At 58.9% G+C, this 20,206-nt stretch overlaps 2 long non-coding RNA genes across 3 annotated transcripts; one reads left to right on the forward strand and one right to left on the reverse strand.

The window, feature by feature from the left end:
* Positions 1-1,421: 1,421 nt before the first annotated feature.
* Positions 1,422-19,967, forward strand: LOC138845095 (uncharacterized). 2 transcript variants are annotated; one of them, XR_011381809.1, is made up of 3 exons: positions 1,608-1,806; positions 14,784-17,913; positions 19,741-19,967. It is a non-coding gene; the product is annotated as an uncharacterized lncRNA (long non-coding RNA). The 2 variants fall into 2 exon arrangements; XR_011381808.1 differs by having other exon boundaries at positions 1,422-1,806; positions 14,784-19,967.
* Positions 11,839-17,075, reverse strand: LOC127489686 (uncharacterized). The gene is made up of 2 exons (XR_007917604.2): positions 16,936-17,075; positions 11,839-16,330 (listed from the first exon to the last, which is right to left on the reverse strand). It is a non-coding gene; the product is annotated as an uncharacterized lncRNA (long non-coding RNA).
* Positions 19,968-20,206: the final 239 nt, after the last annotated feature.

Consider the following 20,206-nt stretch of genomic DNA (forward strand, 5'->3'; position numbering starts at 1 on the left):
TCTTTAAAGTAAGGCTGCGAGGAAAATGGGTCTACGGAAACACCGTGGCTGCTGTCCGCCCGCGTGATTTATGACAGCTGTGGGCACTGCAGACGCCTGCAGACACGCGGGGTCGAGAGGCTCCCGCACACGAGTCTGCCCCGCACACCCAGCACCTGGGCCGCGTGAGGTAACGTAGCCTGGATGCCGTCCCGCGTGACGGAGGCAGTGGCGCCCCAAGTCTCCGCACAGCTCCCTGGTGCGACGCCATCACCGGGCTCTGTGGCAGCCATGAGGCAGGCATCGCCGCCCACTCGCGGCAACTGCGCGCCATCTCCGCCTTCTCCACGCCCCTTGCGCAGAGCAGGGGGTGGGGGACTGGGACGCCACTTAGTTTGAAAGAGTGACTCGTCTTTATGTGGACGGCAGGGCGAGCCCTTCTGTGGGGAATCCCGCAGGAAGTCCCAAAAGAGTCACGGATCAGCGCTTCCCTGCCCAGCAGCAGGAGGTGAACATCTGGAATCAAAACTGCCACCATCCACAAGTGGAAGGAACAGAAAATGGAGTCACTCCTGCTAAGCCAGGCGCTGATGACGTCACTCATGTCAAGCTCAGCGCTTGCTAGAAAAGTGCCCTCATCAGACTGGACAGACATCTCTGGACAGCCTGATGAGCGTGTGCTATGGGCGATAGTGAGTTACCTCACCAACTCGCACGAGGATGGACGTGAGCGGGAGACGCCCGAGCCCAGACAACGGACTGGTGACACCTCGGGGAGCTCCGAGCTGATGCGTGGACGGCATGTGAACAGCAGGTGCGCTGCAGGAAAGAATTAGGATAAAAGAGAGCCTCAGGGATCACGTGTGTGTGAACCTCTGGATCCCCACACATCTGGAGCCGAAGAGGCAGCCCGCTACTCTGCACGGAGCAGGTAGCGGCACGGGCTGACCACGGACGAAGGGCCCAGTGTGTGTGAACCTCTGGATCTCCCGGCACTTGGAGCTAGCCCCCTTGCAAGCGACAGAGGCGACTGCGGGATCAGAACTCCAGCCGAGATGGCGCCTCGCCTGGACCCCTTTCCAGCCTGCTGCCAGAGCAAGCTTCCGACGGACCAGGCCTCAGCAGGGGCCTCTCCACTCCTCGCCTGCCTCCGCCTGGGCGCTCTGAGCCCGCTGCCCCGAGTGACAGCCTTCCCACGACTTCCTGCCTGGAAGTGACCGATCCGAGATCCGTCTCTGCCGAGACGTGGAGCGCCGGACCTTGAACACTGACGCTCTTTTGTGACCGTGACACGAGCCTTGAAAACACAGCTTTTTTTTTTTTTAAATTTTTATTATTTGACAGGTGGAGTCACAGACAGTGAGAGAGAGAGAGAGACAGAGAAAGAGAAAGAAAGGTCCTCCTTCTGTTGGTTCACCCCCCAAATGGCCGCTACGGCCGGTGCTGTGCTGATCCGAAGCCAGGAGCCAGGCACTTCTGGTCTCCCATGGGGTGCAGGGCCCAAGCACCTGGGCCATCCTCCACTGCACTCCCTGGCCACAGCAGAGAGCTGGCCTGGAAGAGGGGCAACCGGGACAGAATCCGGTGCCCCGAGCTCCATCCGGGTCCACCGAGCTCCATCCGGGACCCCCGCTCCATCCGGGTCCCCCAGCGCCGCCATCTTGCGTTGGCCGGAAGCGGCCGGGCCTCGGCAGACGCGACCACGCGGGACGCGGGCGTCGCGAGCGGCTGTGAGGGGCGGCACGCGCGGAGCCGGGCGGTTCCCCAGCGGCCGCCGTGGCCGTCGTCTAGGGCCCGCCCTCGTCGGCGCGCACGCGGAGTCGGGAGGTAACGGCGGGCCTGGCGGGAGGCGCCCTCTCCGCGAAGGCGGCCCCGGCGTGGGGCAGCGAGGGCGCGGCCGCGCGGTTCGGTCTTCACGGGGCCCGTTTGCTGGCGGCCTAGACGGGCCGCGGAACACCGCGCCGCGGGCGGGCTCTGGAGCCGCCATTTGCTGCTCTGCGCCTCCGCGGCGCGCGCTCCCGCTCCCGGCCGGCGGAGGGCGCCGGAGAGCTGCGGGCTGGGGGCGGGGCGGGGCGGGGCGGGGCGGGGCCTGACTGAGGCGCGGGCCTGACTGAGGCGCCGGCCCTGCGCGCTCCCGCTCCCGGCCGGCGGAGGGCGCCGGAGAGTGCGGGCTGCGGGGCGGGGCCGGGCGCGGTGCTCCCGCGGCCTGGGATTACTGAGGCGCGGGCCCTGGCGCTCCCGCTCCCGCTCCCGGCCGGCGGAGGGCGCCGGAGAGCTGCGGGCTGGGGGCCGGGCGGGGCGGGGCGGGGCGGGGCCTGACTGAGGCGCGGGCCCTGCGCGCTCCCGCTCCCGCTCCCGGCCGGCGGAGGGCGCCGGAGAGCTGCGGGCTGGGGGTCGGGCGGGGCGCGGCCTGAGGTGCGGGCCCTGCGCGCTCCCGGAGAGCTGCGGGCGGCGCGGCCGGGCGGGGCCGGGCGGGGCGCGGCGCGGCGCGGTGCTCCCGCGGCCTGGGCCTGACTGAGGCGCGGGCGCCCTGCGCGCGCCGCCCCCGCCGCGGCGTGCGGGTGCGGGCGCGGGCGCGGGGCGCTGCCGTGGGAACCGCGCGGCCGGGGAGGCAGCCTCGTGCCCCACCCGCGCTCACCCGGCACGGACCCTTGAACACAGGCGCTTCTCAGAAAACCGGCGGCAGCTCGGGAACAGCTGGTGTTGCCGCGCTTTCCCACACATGCTTGTTAACCCCGTTGATGAGCTGCTCTGTGCGGGGCCCGGGGCGGCGGCGCGGTGCGGTGCGGGGCAGGCGCGCGCCCCAGGGCAGGGCGCCCGGGTGCCAGGCTTGGTCCCTGCTTCTGGTCCCTGCTCCTCCGTCCTGGGAGGCAGCGGAAGGTGGCACCTGGGCCCTGCGCCCCCGTGGGAGACCCCGACCGGACTCCTGGCTCTCGGCCGTGGCCTGGCCGCGCCTCAGCTGCTGCAGTGTGGGAGTGACCAGGCGGCGGGGGAGCTTTTCCTCGCCGGCTGTGGTTCGGCCTAGCAAGCGGCTGAGAAGTAAAGTCGTGCTTTAAGGAAGAGTTGTGGTGGAGGGCTTGCCGCGGAACTGCACGGAGCCCACTCCCGTGGGGCCGCGTGCGCTGGGGGACACGGCCTCGCGGTGCGAACAGTGCAGGACTGGGGGGGGGGGCGGCGGTTCTGGGTTCTCAACTAGCATGTGCCTCCTGGAGGAGCAGAGACCCGCGCTTCAAAGACCCCGACAGTAGCTCGCGAGCTGTGAGGCTCCTGGCCCCTGGAGCAGGGCAGGGCCGCTCCCCCGCGGGAGGGAACTTCCTGGCAGGAAAGAGGCTCGCGGCAGCCCTCCCAGTCCCCGTGCTGGAATTCCCAGGGAAGAGGCTGCTCCGAGGGCATCCGGCGGCACGTTTCCCGGGGAGGAGCCTGGGAGCCGGTCCAGCAGGGACTCGGGCCTGCGCTGCGGAGCCGGCGCTGTGGACAGAGCCAGCCTGGCCCCTTCTGGCCTGGCTGCCTTGAGAAGTGGATTCGCTTCTCTGAGCTGCAGCTGCTCCCGTGACTGGGAGTGACAGAGGCGCTTGTGTCACCGGGTGGTTCTGAGAACCCAGCCGAGGACGTGCGTGAGGAGCAGAGCCCCGGCTGCACGATCTTGCGCTTTGGTTACCGTCATGGGGCCGGGTCCCCGGCAGACAGTTCTCACTTCCCGGCTCCCCCGCCTGCCCACACGCAGACGGGCAGTGCACGCATAGACATGGCACACAGACACGCAGTACACACAGGCACATGCAGTACAGAGGCCAGGAGCACACACATGCAGTGCACACACAGACACATGTGAGACACAGGACATGTGCACGCACAGTGCACACACAGGCACATGTGAGACACAGGACAGGAGCACACACAGTGCACACACAGGCACATGTGAGACACAGGACAGGAGCACACACAGTGCACACACAGGCACATGTGAGACACAGGACAGGAGCACACACAGTGCACACACAGGCACATGTGAGACACAGGACAGGAGCACACACAGTGCACACACACACTTGGTGCAAACACGTGTAGACTCACATCATGAGAGATGTGCTACAGCACTAGTGCTGTCTCTGGCAGATGAGTTCATGGACCCCACGACTGGACTAGAATTTGAGCCATCGTGCGTATTAAAATACAATATAAATAGGCAAGGTGTATTAGAAATACTTTTTCTCCACTTTTTTAGGCTTTCTCTACGTCCATAGAAATTGTTCTTAGTGTTTTACTATATTCATTTTCCAAATCCCTTAAAACTCTCCAGCCACAGAGTGACTGGGAAGAGCTTGGCTGTGTGGCGGTGGAGGCTTCCTGCGTGCCACAGCTCCACGGGAGTGGGGGCGGTGCTGCCGGCTGCAGGACACCATACGGGGTTGTAGTGGCCACCTGCATCTCCCACGAGGACTTAGCCCCTGTGCTTCTCAGCACTAGAAACTGGGTGCTTCGTCGAAGCTCCTGCCTCTGGGTAACACAGCACCTGCTGGATTTCTAAGGAAAGTCCAGCAATCCATCAATCCTAAGTGCAATCCAAAGACCATTCTCCAGCCAGCGCACCTGCTACTGAGAGTCCTCCGACAACCACGAGGGAAGACAGCCTGGGTCCAGACCCAGCATGAGCACAGGCAGCTTGTGACTGACTCTCTCTCTCTCTCTCTCTCTCTCTCGCAAAGGTTATTTATCTATTTGAGAGGCAGAGTTACAAACAGAGAGAGGGAGAGACAGAGAGAAAGGTCTTCCATCCGCTGGTTCACTCTTCAGATGGCTGCAATGGCCGGAGCTGCTCCGATCCAAAACCAGGAGCCAGGAGCTTCCTCCAGGTCTCCCATGTGGGTGCAGGGGCCCAAGGACTTTGGCCGTCCTCTACTGCTTTCCCAGGCCATAGCAGAGAGCTGGATTGGAAGTGGAGCAGCCGGGACTTGAACCAGCCCCCATATGGGATTCCAGTGCCACAGGCAGAGGCTTAGCCCACCATGCTACTGCACCAGCCGGCGGCCATCTCTTGCACTCTTGAGTTATAGGGGCCATAGATCTGGGTGCCTTTTACAGTTGCAAGCCAGTGGTTTGTGTTGTGTGTCCAGCATTAGTGTCCATCAGGTGCCTTTGAGTTTCCAGTTCTGGCTTTGACTCCTAGAGCCGGGGCTTCAACAAGACTGGGTTTTCTCAGTCACTGTGACTTCCCATCCATTCTGTGGGAAACTTCCACTCAGTTCACCCCACACTGCAGAGGTCTAGGCATGGTGCGTTTCACAGATGGATGCATTCACAAGTCGGTGTCAGGCTGCAGAGGCTGGAAGCCCCCACCTGCCACCCCCACAGAGCTGGGCTGGCCCAGGGATTGGGTGGCTGAGGAGGAGCCACATTCCTGAGAGGAGAGAAAGGGAACTGGGCTGCGTCTTAGATAAGGTCGGCGTGGCCCAGGCTTCCCAGTCCTGCCCCCTTTGATCTCAGAGAGGCAGGCGGAGGGTGAGTGAGGGGAGCGGGCAGCTCTGTGCCCTGAGATGCTGGAGCGTGAATCACTGGAGAGTTCTAGCTGCCGCTCCTCTGTGGAGATGCACACGTATGCACACACATGTGCACACACAGGCCCAGGCCCTGCAGGGAAGACGAGGAATCGGAACTCTCCACAAGTTCCCATGTGTTCTCTAAATCAAACTCATTAAGTTTTCAAAAGAGCCCAGAATCTGGGTAACCAAGGGACTAGAAAAGATTGAGTGGCTTGGATGACTTGGGCTGGGTGGGGGCCCTGCGTCCCCAGCCAGGCGGCACACGGGGTCTCTGGGCCTTGCTCCCTCTTCCAGCCTTGCCCCCTGCTCAGCTCCCTCACAGTGTGAGCCCCTGCTTGTTGGAGCTCCTGTGTTCCTGCTCCCAACCCCACCTTCCCTGCCTCCTCTAGTGCCTGCCCCTCCCAGGCCCAGTCTTCAAGGCGGAGCTCAATCCTGTGCACCGCAGGGCGTCTCTCACGGGCCCAGAAAAGAATGGCACCGTCTCTCAGGGCCCTGATAGCTCTCGTGAGCTGCTGTCCCCAGCTAGCGCCAGTCTCACGTCACAGTCGCCCTGTGTCTCTCTCCCTTGCGCTCGGAAGGCAAGGCCACGGCTCTTCCAATGCTGGGCCCAACAAGGGCTTGCATATTGGGTGTAGCTCACAGGTGGAACATTCTGGTTCCTTGTAGTACTGAGGCTCCACCCAATAATGGCTCATTAAGGCTCATTCAGGCACTGTGGTAAGAGCTGTGCATAGGAGCTGGTGCTGTGGCGTAGCAGGTAAAGGTGCCGCCTGCAGGGCTGGTATCCCATATGGGCTGCTTCTCCTCCGATCCAGCTCTCTGCTGTGGCCTGGGAAAGCAGTAGAAGATGGCCAAGTCCTTGGGCCCCTGCACCCATGTGGGAGACCTGGATGAAGCTCCTGACTCCTGGCCTCGGATCAGCGCAGCTCTGGCTGTTGCAGCCAGTTGGGGAGTAAACCAGCGGATGGAAGACCTCTCTCTCTCTCTCTCTCTCTCTGCCTCTCCTCTCTCTGTGTAACTCTGATTTTTCAAATAAACAAAATCTGGGGCTGGTGTCCTATATGGACACTGATTCGAGTCCTGGCTGCTCCACTTCTGATCCAGCTCTCTGCTATGGCCTGGGAAAGCAGTGGAAGATGACCCAGCTCCTCGGGCCCCTGCACCCGCGTGGGAGACCCGGAAGAGACTCCTGGCTTCAGATCAGCTCAGTTCTGGCTGTTGTGGCCATCTGGGGAGTGAACCAGCAGAATGGAAGACCTCTCTTTCTGGCTCTACTTCTCTCTGTAATTCTGTCTTTCAAATAAATAAATAAAATAATTCTTAAAAAATATGGCTCCTGGCTTCGGATCAATGCAGCACGCCAGCTGCAGTGCACCAGCCATAGCGGCCACTTGGGGGGTGAACCAACGGAAAAAGGAAGACCTTTCTCTCTGTCTCTCTCACTGTCTAACTCTGCCTGTCAAAAAATAAATAAATAAAAAAATATAAACTTGTTTTTAAAAAGCTGTGCCTATACAGAGTCATTTATATATATTTATATATATAACAAATAACTCTATAATAAATATATGATAAATAACTCTAATTTGACAGGTAGAGTTACAGACAGTGAGAGAGACAGAGAGAGATCTTCCTCCCGTTGGTTCACTCCCCAAATGGCCGCCACGGCCGGAGCTACAACAATCTGAGGCCAGGAGCCAGGAGCTTCCTCCAGGTCTCCCATACGGGTGCAGGGCCCAAGCACTTGGGCCATCCTCCACTGTTTTCCCGGGCCACAGCAGGGAGCTGGACTGGAAAAGGAGCAACTGGGACAGAATCCGGCACCCATATGGGATGCCGGCGCCGCAGGTGGAGGATTAACCTGGTGTGCCACGGCGCCGGCCCCAATATACAGAGTCATTTAAATCACACATTGCGGAGTGGTGGCAGGCTTGTGGCATAGTGGGTTAAGCCACTACCTGTGAAGCCAGTAGCCCATGTGGGTGCTGGTTCATGTCCTGGCTGCTCCTCTTCCAAACCAGCTCCCTGCTGATGGCTTGGGAGGGCAGCAGAGGATGGCCTAAGTCCTTGGGCCCCAGCACCCGTGTGGGAGACCCAGAAGAAGCTCCAGGCTCCTGGCTTCGGTCTGAACCAGCCCCTGCTGCAGCCGCAGCCACAGCCGCAGCCATTACAGCCATCTGGGGAGTGAACCAGCAGATGGAAGACCTTCCCTGACTCCCTCTCTGTAACTCTGCTTTTCAAATAAGTTAAATATTTTTAAAAATAGTAAAAAATAAGACATCCCGGTAAATTTGGCTGCTGTTGTCACCCCTAGTCTGCACTTGAAGAAAGGTCATGTAAATCGCCCCAGGCAGTTCTGCTCCCAGAGATCCCGCTGTCCCCCCGGAGAGACGCACGGCTCTGAGACACGGCCTCCTGTGGAGCAGACACTGGGGAAGCTCGGGTTAGATGGGGCCCCCCAGAGTCTGCCAGAGGTCCGGCTCAGGAGAATTTGCCTGAAATAGGCAGGCCCTGCGCTGCGCCCTTGACCACGCCTGCCCCTCCCAGGAAACCTCTGACCTCAGCAGTCAGCTTCTCCAAGAAGCTCAACTCCCAGGGGGGACCCTCTGCAGCTGGGGCACAGGGCTTGGGACTCAGAACAGAAGTTGCATCAGGAACAGGCTCGTCCATGTCGCAAACCAGAGCAGGAGCAGAAAGGACGCCTGGAGTCTCACCCGGGCGTCAGCGCTGGTGCTGGCCGGCGCCGAGGGTCCTGTGACGCCAGCCCCACAGCCAGGCCTGCAGGTGCGGCTGCGCAGACTCGGGCCGGGCGCGGTAGGCACCCCGAGCACCTCTTGGTTCCTTCACGGCTTCAGTGACGTCTACAGCCATAACGTCACCTGCCGCAACCCCACATCCCTTTTGTTCTTAAGATTTATTTAAAAGAGTTACAGAGAGAGAGATCTTCTATCTGCTCGTTCACTCCCCAAATGGCTAGAACTGAGACGACCCAAAGCTTCTTCCAGGTCTCCCACGTCGGTGCAGGAGCCCAAGGACTTAGGCCATCCTCTGCTGCTTTCCCAGGTGCACTGGCAGAGAGCTGGATTGGAAATGGAGCAGCTGGGACTCGAACCAGTGCCCACATGGAATGGCGGCACTGAGGCCAGGGCCCCAACCCAGCATCCCATCGGTTACTGCCTTTGGTAAACTGCTTGGGCTAAGAACTTTGAGTTGCTGATGGCATTTCTCGGGGGTTCGTTGTAGTTTTTCTATTCTTAGCTTTTCATCAGCTTCTCTTCATTTTTCAGTTCCATGTCTGTGACACGCTTCCTCACACCCACGACACGTTTCTACGTAGTACAGGGTCCTGGAGCGGCCTAGGTGCCTGACTGCCCTGTGCCTTGGTTCTGTGTGCTGGTTCATCTCACCACGTCACATCTGACGGCGAGGAAGTGAAGTGACACCGTCCACCGAAAGCTTTCCTTCCGTATTCGTTGGCTTGGGTCACTTTTGAAATTAAGTTACATAATGACATCAGTGAAAATGCTGCCACTCAGGCCTCCACTGCCTTGTGTCCCTGGGACGCAGGACTGGACACCACCCACCTCCTAGGAGGCAGTGTCCCCTGCGTCCCCTCAGCACGGGGTGGAGCTGGAGACCCCCAGCAGCTGCAGGATCTAAAAGGCAGTGTGATTAAGTCAGGAATGATAAACTGCGGGCTTTTGTTGTCTTAAATCCGAGGTCTTGGGGGTCTCACACGGAGTCAGCTTACTTAGAATCGGCCTTAAAAGGCGGGAGGAGCCGACGCAGGTATCGGTGTGAGCAGGTGCAAGTGGGAGGGGCCCCGCGTGGAGGCAGCCGGGTGGGAGGGCCCCGTGCTGGAGCGCGGCTCTTCTGTCTGAGCACCGCGCGCTGATCGACTGCGCCCCTGGAGCTCCTGCACAGCTCTCCTCTGGGAGAATTTGTGTTTACCTGCGAGACAGAGACCGAGCTCCGGGCTGTTGGCTCACCCCTCAGATGGCCACGGCGCCAGGGCTGGTGCAGGCCAAAGCCGGGAGCTGGGGACTCCATCCAAGCCTCCCACGGGAATGGCAGGGACCCAAATACTTGAGCCATTACCTGCTGCCTCCCAGGGAGCACAGGGGCAGGGAAGCAGGAATTGGAATTCCGGGCGCTCCGATGCGGGGTGGCAGCGTCCCAAGTGGCATCTCAGCTTCCGTGCTGCGTGCCTGCCCCTGATGACTGTCTCGTGTTTGAGCACAAATAGACTCAGCATAAAATTTACCATGGGAGAGGAGTCATTCCATCTTTACCCCCTTCCTCTTTTTATTTCTTTCTTTTTTAAAGATTTTTCTGTTTGAAAGGCAGAGTTACAGAGAGACAGGACAGAGGTCTCCCATCTGCTGGTTCACTCCCTAAATGGCTGCAGCAGTCAGAGCTGGGCCTGGCTGAAGCCAGGAGCCTGGACTTCCATTCTGGGCTCCCACGTGGGTAGCAGGGATTCCTGCACTGGGCCATCTCCCACTGCGTTCCTGGGTGCATCAGCAGGGAGCTGGATGGGAAATGGAGCAGCGCTCCCAGAGGATGCCCGCATCGCAGTGCCGGCCCAGCCTTCCCCCTCGGGCTTGCCTTCCACCTGCACACAACCTGCACTCACCAAGCGGCAGCTGCGAGAAGGGGCTGATTGTCCTGGAAAGTGTGTGTTGGCCTCAGTCCTCAGCGGCAGGGCCGCTGACTTCAGCTCTAGTGTGAAAAGCTTGAAAGCCTCAAATCAGCGTTTGCCAAAGAGGAAAAAATAAATACATTGGTGCTTAGGGGAAGGAAGTGTTATTTTTATAGTAAGAGTCTACGTTACATATTTAAACAATAGGATGCTTAAAAAAGAAAACCTTAAGAAAATGTAAAAATAAACCAGTTTCCTCTGAAATATTGTGTTATTTCCTTTATGAAAAAAATCTGTCAGGGCCAGTGCGGTGGCGTGCTAGGTAAAGCCTCCACCTGTGGTGCGGCATCCCACGTGAGCACAGATTTGAGTCCCGGCTGCTCCACTTCCCATCCAGCTCCCTACTGTGGCCTGGGAAAGCAGTGGAAGATGGCCCAAGTGCTTGGGCCCCTGCGCCTGCATGGGAGACCTGCAGGAGGCTCCTGGCTTCGGATCTGCTCAGCTCCAGCTGTCGTGGCCATTTGGGGAGTGAACCACCAGATGGAAGACCTCTCTCTGTCTCTACCTCTCTCTTTCTGTAACTCTGCCTCTCAAATAAATAAAGCCACATTTTTTTTAAAAAAAGAAAAGGATTCTGTCAATGCCTATATTTATTTTTTTTTGTTAATTTTTTTTATTTGACAGGTAGAGTTACAGACAGTGAGAGAGACAGAGAGAAAGGTCTTCCTTCCGTTGGTTCACCCCCCGAAATGGCCACTACGGCCGGTGCTGCGCCAACCCGAAGCCAGGAGCCAGGTGTTTCTTCATGGTCTCCCATGCGGATGCAGGCACCCAAGCACTTGGGCCATCCTCCACTGCTTTTCTGGGCCACAGCGGAGAGCTGGACTGGAAGAGGAGCAACCAGGACTAGAACCCGGCGTCCATATGGGATGCTGGCGCTGCAAGGCGGAGGATTACCCAAGTGAGCCACAGTGCCGGCCCCAATCCCTATCTAAAAATAAAAATATTTGTGCTTTTAAAAACATGGTTGACTTGTTCTTCATAAACAATGTTAAGGCTGATTCATTTATTTGAAAAGGCAGAGCGATGGGGAAAAATGGGAGACGGTCCTTCCATCTGTTGGTTCACTCCCCAGGTTCCCACAGTAGCCAGGGCTGGGCCTGGCTGAAGGCAGGAGCCTGGAGCTCCCTCGGGTCTCCCATGGGAGTGGCTGGGCCCAAGCACTTGAGCCATTACTGCAGCCTCCGAGGCACTCTGGCAAGGAAGCTGGATCAGAAGTGGGGGCGCTGGGACGTGAGCCAGCGCTGCGGAGTGGGGTCCAGGCGTCCCAAGCAGTGACTTAAGCTCTTTCTTTTTCCTTTTGAAAGAAAAAAATGAGAGAGGGAGTGCTCTCCCGCCCACTGGTTCACTCCCTAAATGGCCTCAGCAGCCAGGGAGCAGTGAAGACTCCATGCCCCTGTTTGGACAGAAGGAGAGCAGAGCGGCACCCCTGTGGTGCGCCTGACAGCGGTGCGCCGTCTGAACCCACGAGGGAGACGGTCAGCGACCCCTGGGCAGTGACTCGGACACGTCCAGGTGGCGGACGTGGAGAAGGTCCGAGGGATGCGTGCGTTAGAAGACACCACAGCTCTGGACAGCCCTGTGTCAACAGCGGAGATCTTAGTGTTAACTTCCTGATTTTTTAAAAAAGATTTTATTTATTTATTTGAAAGGCAGTTACAGAGAAGCAGAGGCAGAGTGAGAGACAGGTCTTCCATCTGCTGGTTCACTCCCCAGATGGCCGCAACAGCCAGAGCTGTGCCAGTCTGAAGCCAGGAGCTTCCTGCAGGTCTCCCACGTGGGTGTAGGGGCCCAATCACTTGGTCCATCTTCCACTGCTTTCCCAAGCCATAGCAGAGAGCTGGATCGGAAATGGAGCAGCCAGGACTTGAATTGGCGCCCATATCAGATACTGGCCCTGCAGGCGGCAGCTTTACCCACTAAGCCACAGTGCCAGCCCCAACTTCCTTATTAAAAAAAAAGATTTTATTTTAATTTATTTGAAAGTCAGTTACAGAAAGAGAGAGAGATGTCTTCCATCCGATGGTTCACTCCCCAAGTGGCCACAACAGCCAAGGCTGGACCAGAACAAAGCTAGCAGCGAGGAAAACTTCATCCAGGTCTCACACATGGGTGCGGGGGCCAAGCACTTGGGCCATCTTCTGCTTTTCCAGGCACATTAACAGGGAGCGGGATTGGAAGTGGAACAACAGGGACTCAAAGCAGCGCCTGTATGGGATGCTGTGCTGCGGGAACAGCTTAGTCTGCTACACCAGAGTGCCGGCTTCCTGATTTTTTATAAAAATACATGCTTATTTGAAAGACAGAGACATCACCCGCCCCAGGGTTCACTCTCCAAATGGTTGCAACAGCTGGAGCTGGTCCAGGCCAAGGTCTCCACTCAGGTCTCCCACACAGGTGGCAGGGGCCCAAGCACTCTCCCAGGCCCATTAGCAGGGGCTGGCTCTGAAGGGGAGGAGCCAGCGGGTGTGGGGTGCCAGTGTCACAGGCAGCATCTGCCCCTGCGGGACCACAGTACCGGCCCTGGTGATGCTGTCTCGGTGGATGTAAACTTGGGCTTCGTACAGCCTTTTCTGTGTGTTCTGCCACAGTCTTTTTCATCAGTCACGTTTTCTAAGTGGTCATTATTGGCACACATTGTCTATAGATAATTGTTTTTGTTCAACATTTATCTTTCATTTTCTCCTTACCACAGTGGTGAGGGCCCCCGTCCAGTGTGAGTGATAGTAATCTCTGTGTTCTCTGGACTGGACTAGAGGTACACTTAATGCCACACCATTAGATATGGTGTCTGCTACAGCAAACATAGAATTACTTTTATTGATTTCTGTCCTGCCTTACGAAAGGGTCTTTGCAGATGTGGAATTTTATTGTGTTCTTCCATCATGTTGTGAGAGGGTCACTTTCTTTCATCTCTAACCTGGCAGTGTAGGCAGCTTCTTGTTTGGATTATGTGGGGTTGATGCATGTTTATATTCCTGTGGTAAATCTAATTAAGAGAATGTATTCATCCTCCATGTACTTTGCGATGTAAGTTTTGTGGTTTTGGTTTTGGTGTTTTTGTTTGTTTGTTTGTTTGTTTTTTGTTTGTTTGTTTGTTTGTTTTTAGTATTTTTGCAGCTTTGCTCCATGGTGCTGTTGCCCACAGCTTTCCTCTGGGCGTGCTGCAGTTGTATTTAGAACTAGCACCGTGGTGAAGTCAGATTCCTGGAGTGGGGTGGGAAGACTTGTTACCATATACTCCTGAAGCTTTCGACAGCACAGCAGTGGCTGAAGCCCCTGGGTGAGCCGCACACAGCTGGCCTGTCCCCAGACCCCAGTTTCTGCTGTGGTTTCTGTTCTTTGCCTGGACACTGAGTTGAAGGGAGCACCCACAGTGCAGTCCTGGAGAATCACCCTTTCGAACAGCTGCTCAGACTCGTTCTGCGCAGTAGTGAACAGTGCTTTCTGAGAAAGTGCGGCCTCACAGCCACAGGCAGGCGAGCCCCTCCTGTTCCAGTGGGGTTCAGTGACTTCCGCTCACTTTCCTCCTGTTAATTCTTTTTTTTTTTTTTAAAAAGATTTATCTATTTATTTGAAAGAGAGAAAAGGAGAGGCAGAGAGAGAGAGGTCTTCCATCCACTGGTTCACTCCCCAACTGGCTGCAATAGCCAGAGCTGCCCCGATCCGAAGCAAGGAGCCAGGAGCTCCCTCCAGGTCTCCCACGTGGGTGCATGGGCCCAAGGACCTGGGCTGTCTTCCACCGCTCTCCCAGGCCACAGCAGAGGGCTGGATGGGAAGTGGAGCAGCCGGGACTAGAACCGGCGCCCATCTGGGATGCCGGCACTGCAGGCCAGGGTGTTAACCCGCTGCGCCACAGCGCCAGTCCCTCTCCTGTTATTCTCGCCGCAGATTCCTTCTGCGTCACTGGGGCCCTCAGTGGTTAGGCTGCATTGTTATCTTGGTTTGGCTCTTACTGTTCTTTTCATTGGCCTTGTCCGTTCCTCTCTATGCTTACTGAGATATATATTTTCCTCCAACTTGTTGAGCAGAAAGCTGGACTTTGTGGGGAGCAACTCAGGACTAGACTAAGTTCTGGAATTAAGACTTATTCTGTGCATCTGCTCTCCCACAATATGGCGCTGGGAGAGGAGAAAACAGCTTCTACACAGCTGCCTCCAGTTGAGCCAATAAACTGTAGGACTTGCTCCTGATTGGAGGAGAGCAGCGTACTCGGCGTGTGGGCAGCCGAGTTGGGATTGGCAGAGGAGGACTATAAAGGAGGAGAGAGACGGCATGTACCAGGAACATCTAAGGGGAACACCTGTGCAGCCCCCGAGAGAGCTGGCCGGCGGTGTGCCGCTCCCCTGCGGAAGTGGGGAAAGTGGCTAGGGGGAACCGCCCTTCCACGGAGGTGGAAGGGACAGTAGCCAACCCGGGAAGAACCAGCAGCAAACCCGGGGAGGGCCGAGCAGACAAAAGAACAGCGCAGGGTCCTGTGTCATTCCTCCACGAAGAGGGGGAGCGACAGGACTTTTGTATTTTCTCTCAACATTTAAACATTGAAAGCTTCTCTCCTTCAGGTAACAGGTAGAAGTGAGCGGGTTAGCCTCTGAAGACTCCCACAGGACAGCAGCAGAGCCCCTGCCCGCCCCCAGCGACCGCGCGGCAGCCACTGCGGTCCTCGCCGCTGCCTCTGCAGTCCGCTGCGGCTCCCTCACTTCCGCAGGGATTCTAGTTTACCTGTGCTGCTCTCAGGAGTTTACGTCTGCGCCTCCGTCCTCCCAGCCTCAGATACGCTCAGATCCAAGCGTGTGAATACTGCCCACTGCTGCCCGCGGAGGGTGCAATATTGACGCGCGGCCTCTGCGAACCTTCCTCCTGTCCTAAAGGCAAGAATCGCCTCCTCCTGCACCTGCTCCCATTTCTCTGTGCCGGGCTCCCAGGTCGTCTCCCAGTGCCCCGCAGGTTTTTCCGAATGCCTAACCACTCAGGTAACGCCTGGTTTTGTTTTCCTGGACAGCGTGTGCAGCATGCGGCCACGGCAGAGCGCAGAGACTGGTGGCTTACACACAACGGAGGTGGTCTGCAGCTGGGAGTGCAAGGCCACGCACCGGCAGATCCTGAGGCTGCTGGGAGCTGCTTCCTGCTTCAGGGATGCGGCCTTCTGCTTTAAGGAACGTGCTTTGTTTACTAGAAAGCTGGGGAGACAGGAGGAGGAGACAGACAGACAGAGCTCTGCCCTCTGCTCATTCACTCCCCAATGCCTGTGACAGCCAGGGTGGCGCTCCGCCCAAGGCGGGAGCTGGGAGCTCCATCCGGGACTCCCACGTGACTGGCAGGAGCTGCATTCTTGAGCCATCACTGCTGCGTCCCAGAGAAGGCATTGGCAGGAAACTGGAGTCAGGCGTCCGAGCTGGGACTTGAGTCCAGGCGGTCTCATGTAGGTCGAGGTCACCCCACTGCTGGGCCGAACGCCCACTCGCCCAAGCCTCCTTCAGGAGGGCACTGATCCCACACCTAGGGCTCCCCGCCGACGGCTTCGCCTCCTGAGGGACCCCCTTATCACCATGGGAGTTGGGTCTCTGCACAGGACTTGGAGGGGGGCAGAGGGCACGAGCCTCAGGCCACAGCATGGTCAGCTTCCTTCTCAGCATGGACAGCTGGCTCTCCAGGCCTGGTGGACAGCTGTCACGATGGGACAGTGCGCTGTCATTCCTCTGTTTTCTGGCTCCCGCATGCATTGTGTGGACGCCTAGTAGTGAGCGTGAGAACTGCTGGAAGAACTGGAGTCCATCACGGCTGCCAGCTCCAGGCCCCTGGCCTCCCGGCCTCTGCGTTCTGGAGAACGGCTGGCGTGGGGGTGTGCCCCGGCGTGCTGGTCACTCAGCGCCCACCGCCCTTCCTCCCACGCCCACACCTCTGCCAGCTGCACATTCCCACTCGACACGCCGTGAGTCCTGCCTGTGTCCTAGAGACGTGAGCAGCTGCACCGTCTTCCCGGCCGTCTTGGTCACTGCATCCGTCCCCGAGTGCCGCCCTGCCCGTGTCGGTTAGCTCACCACCCGCTGTTAGGCACTCCCGACAAGCACGTGAAATAAACTCCCCTCCATCGGCACCGCCACATGAGCTGGAAGGGAAGGGGGAGGAAGGCTGGTCACCTTGTGTAAATGTGTGCATAGGACAAACCTGCACGGCCACTGCTGGCCAGTCTCTGCAGGTGGGCCCCCACCCACTCCACAGCACGGCCCGTTCCTCTGACTCTAGGCAGCCCCACAGCTAGCCAGGGTCGCTCCCCAGGCAGGGTGACCCAACCCTTGTCTCGGGGTCCCCGTGCCTTTGTTGGTCCTGTCCACAGTGGTCCGAGGAGCACATCCAGGTCCAGACTGCCCATTCCCTGGCCCGGGGTGTGACGTCACAGTCGGCTGTCTCAGCTGTGTGGAGAAGACAGTCTCAAGGAGGTGAGACAGCCGACTTCCTATTAAAACACCTCCGGGTCTGCTGTTTTGTGGGGACCTTTCAGGTTTCCCGCCAGTGACAAGGAGTGTGGTTCCTGTAGGGTTTCCTGAGTGTCACTCGGCCACGTCGCCTTCCAGGTTCACACTCCCCTCTCCCTGTCCTACTGAGCTGATCGTGGATTGTGAACCTCACGTCCCCACCAACCGCCGAAGGGGAGTGACACATCCCCTTGGGGGTAAAAAAGGACCGCCGGTTCCTCGGCTCCTCATGCCTTACCTGTCGCCACGCATGTGCCCCTCTGCAGGCATGAAGCTCGCCTCACTGACGGATTTGTCTCAGGTGGTCGGCACTGACAACCTCGGACGGCACGGGGATCTGACTTCCCACGAGCCGACGGAGCGGCTCCCCACTTGTCTGTCCAGCCGCTGTGGCGCTCCACGTCTCACTCAACACGGCTTCCCCTCCACGCTCTGAGACGTTCAGACCATCAGAGTGGCCGCAGCTGGAAGTGGTCCCTGGGCGTGACCATGGGCAGGGCCACTGCCCCCGTCTCGCACCAGATCTGCGTCCGTCCGTTCCTCTCCCGAGGCCAGCAAGCAGGGCTGGGACATGCAGGTCGCGGCACCAGCAGCTCATGGCCTCGCTTTCTCTCTGCTGCAGGGAGTATTGGACAGTGACGTGCTGTGGGTGCTGGGGTGGGGCCGTGCGGCAGCCGCGTGTGAAGGGTAAGGAGCGTCTGGGTTGGGGCCAGCGTCTGCCTCCCCCTCCCACCGGGCACGTGGGCCAGCCCAAGGTCTGTGCTCCGCAGCTCAGCAGACGGCCCGGTCACTGGTCCCAGTGTGTGCTCTCGTGATTACACAAGGTTGTTTCTTAACAGTGGAGCGCTTGGTCATGCACGTGACTGCCCCATGAAGACCAGGTTTCCCGGCTTCCCTTGCCGCTTGACCTCACGGTGAAGTTCAGGGAAGGGACATGAGCCTAAGCAGTGTGCAGCTGCCAGCGCGAGCCCCCAGTGGGGCAGGGGGCTTCCCCTCCCTCTCTCTCCTCTTGGCAGAAATGTGGCCCTGACTGGGAGCCGCCGCATCCACCTCGAACCACGCCAGGAAGTCCAGGAAAGCAAGCGGGAGGTGGACACTTTGAAAGACGCGGGGAGATGGCGGAGCCTCCAACGCTGAAGCTGCCAAGTCGGCCTGGAGTCCTGCTGGGGTTCTTGAAAACCGCTTCACTGGACGACGGAGGCAGCCGGCCAGGCAGGTGTGTTCCATCTCCCGGTCACTCCCCGAATGCCTGCAAGGGGCTGGGCCAGGCCAAAGCCAGGAGCCAGGGCTTACTGTGCTCTCCCGTGTGGGTGGCAGCGATCCGAGGACTTGAGCCATTGTTTGCTGCCAACCAGGCCGTGCGTTAGCGGGGAGCTGGATCGTGGTGGAGTCGGGACTTGAACCCAGGCACACGGATCCCGATGCAGGCGTCAAGCAGCCGCTCACCCCTGGCGCTGGGATTTTCACGGGAGGGATTCTGCTTTCTCGAGGCCACTGCTCTTCCTGTGCAGCCTCGGTCGGGGGAGCCCGTTTCTAATGCTGTATCCGTGGAGCCCATGCCCAGTGCTGGCTTGGCTAATCTGTGCTTGAGCCCATTAAACACCCACTAGGCTGGCGCTGGAGAAGGAGCTGGCTGACCCACAGAGGTCACCTGTTCCTCTGATTAGAGATCGCTGGCTGGTGACAGCCGGAGCACGGACCCTCCTGTGCTGAAGTCACCACTGGTGTTCCTCGGAGCCCAGCCCCAGAGCTCCTCCAAACCCCTGTCACTGATGCGCCATTCTTGCATCCAGTGCACGCTGTTCCCACGCCCCTGCACTCGGCCACTGCCGTCAGTCACTGTCCATCTTCCAGGAAGGTGGCTGGGTGCAGGCCTGCTCCGTGCCAGTGCCACCATGTGTTACAGATTCATGGGTAAGTCAGACTTTTCCTGCCTCAGCTGACTGGCGGCACTGGACTTGGATGACGCTGCCTGGGGACCGAGGGAGGGGCCGGTGCACGGTCGGGGCTGGTGCACGGTCTGAGCACGTGCGCTGTAAGCCTCCCCCGAGGCTCAGAGGGCCTGCTGCAGACCAGGCTCAGGGTGGCTCCGCGTGGCGGTGGAATGCGCTGGTCACACCCAGGGGGACACTGGGAGGATCAGATCTGAAACGCCCAGCTGGTGATGAGTAACCAGGCTAATCGCCCAGCTCGTGTCCTGCAGTCAGCATAGTCCTTGTCAGGACGCGATAGCTGGTCGGGAGGGACTTAGCGGGAGGGGAGCGGCTGTTTGCTGGAGAGAGCGAGCCTGTGCGATAGGGTTCGAGGGCGTTGACACAGCACCGGTTGAGGCCCGTCCCTGCATGGTGTGTCCTTGGCCTCGGACACAGCCTGGAGCAGCTGTGCCTTCCTGCATTTGGGCCTCACTCAGCAGTCAGTGGCCTCAGGGCCCTCAGTGAGAAGTCAGGGCTGTGCACGCACTTGGGGCGCGCGCTAACCCCGCAGTGCAGTGAGCCCCGAAGGGTCCTGCCTTCCCCAGGCAGACTGCAAGGTGCAGCCAGGTGTCGCCGCTTCTGCAGGGAGCGTCCTGACGTACGCGAGTAACTGGAACCCATGTGTGGAGGCCGCTGGTGACCGCTCTTCACAGGGGTGGCAGGCCGTGCACTTGTGGGGGACAGCGGCCGCTCTTGGTGCATGTGACGTCAGCTAAGATGAAGGAGGGGGTGCCGTCCCTGGTACATGGGAGCGGCTCCGTCTCGTGGTTTCAGCTGACATAGACCAATGGTGCGCACAAGGTGGGGTGCTTGGTCTTGGTCCTCGTTCAGCTTGTGATTCTAAGACCTGTTTGTCCAGCACACGCCAAGGTCAGGTTTAGTGAGGGGATTTGTGTCGAGACCCACTGTGAACTAGACCTGACCAGTCAAACTCTGCTGAGTGGGTCCCCAGGGACTGTGCAGCTCAGAGGCGCCAGTGCGGGGCCAGCACTGTGGCATGGCAGCTAAAGCTGCTGCCTGCAGCACCCCACATGGGCACTGGTTCAAGTCCCGGCTGCTCCACTTCCCAGCCAGCTCCCTGCTAATATGCCTGGGAAAGCAGCAGAGGATGGCCTGAGTCCTTGAGCCCCTGCACCCTCGTGGGAGACCCAGAAGAAGCTCCTGGCTTCGGATCAGCCCAGCTCCAGCTGTTGCAGCCATTTGGGGAGTGAACCAGTGGATGGAGACCTTTCTCTCACTCTCTGCTCTGCCTCTCTGTAACTCTGCCTTTCAAATAAACAAATCTTTAAGAAAAATACTCCCCAGTACACTTATATCTGTGGGTGACGTGGGGCTGGTCTAGATAACCGAGGGTTTCTGGGGTGGCACTGTGATGACGTAATGACAGTTCGGGGGCTCTGCTGTCTGGTTTCGGCTGGTTTGGTCTTGTAGATTGCACAGAGCCTGCAGGTCCCCCTGATCGGCTGACAGAGACGGGGGCCGGAAGGCTTCCCACGCGCTCTCAGCCCTGCTGCTGCTACACCCCCGCCCAGGGCC

The sequence above is a fragment of the Oryctolagus cuniculus genome, chromosome 13 (genome assembly GCF_964237555.1).
Source record: "Oryctolagus cuniculus chromosome 13, mOryCun1.1, whole genome shotgun sequence".
NCBI lineage: Eukaryota > Metazoa > Chordata > Mammalia > Lagomorpha > Leporidae > Oryctolagus > Oryctolagus cuniculus.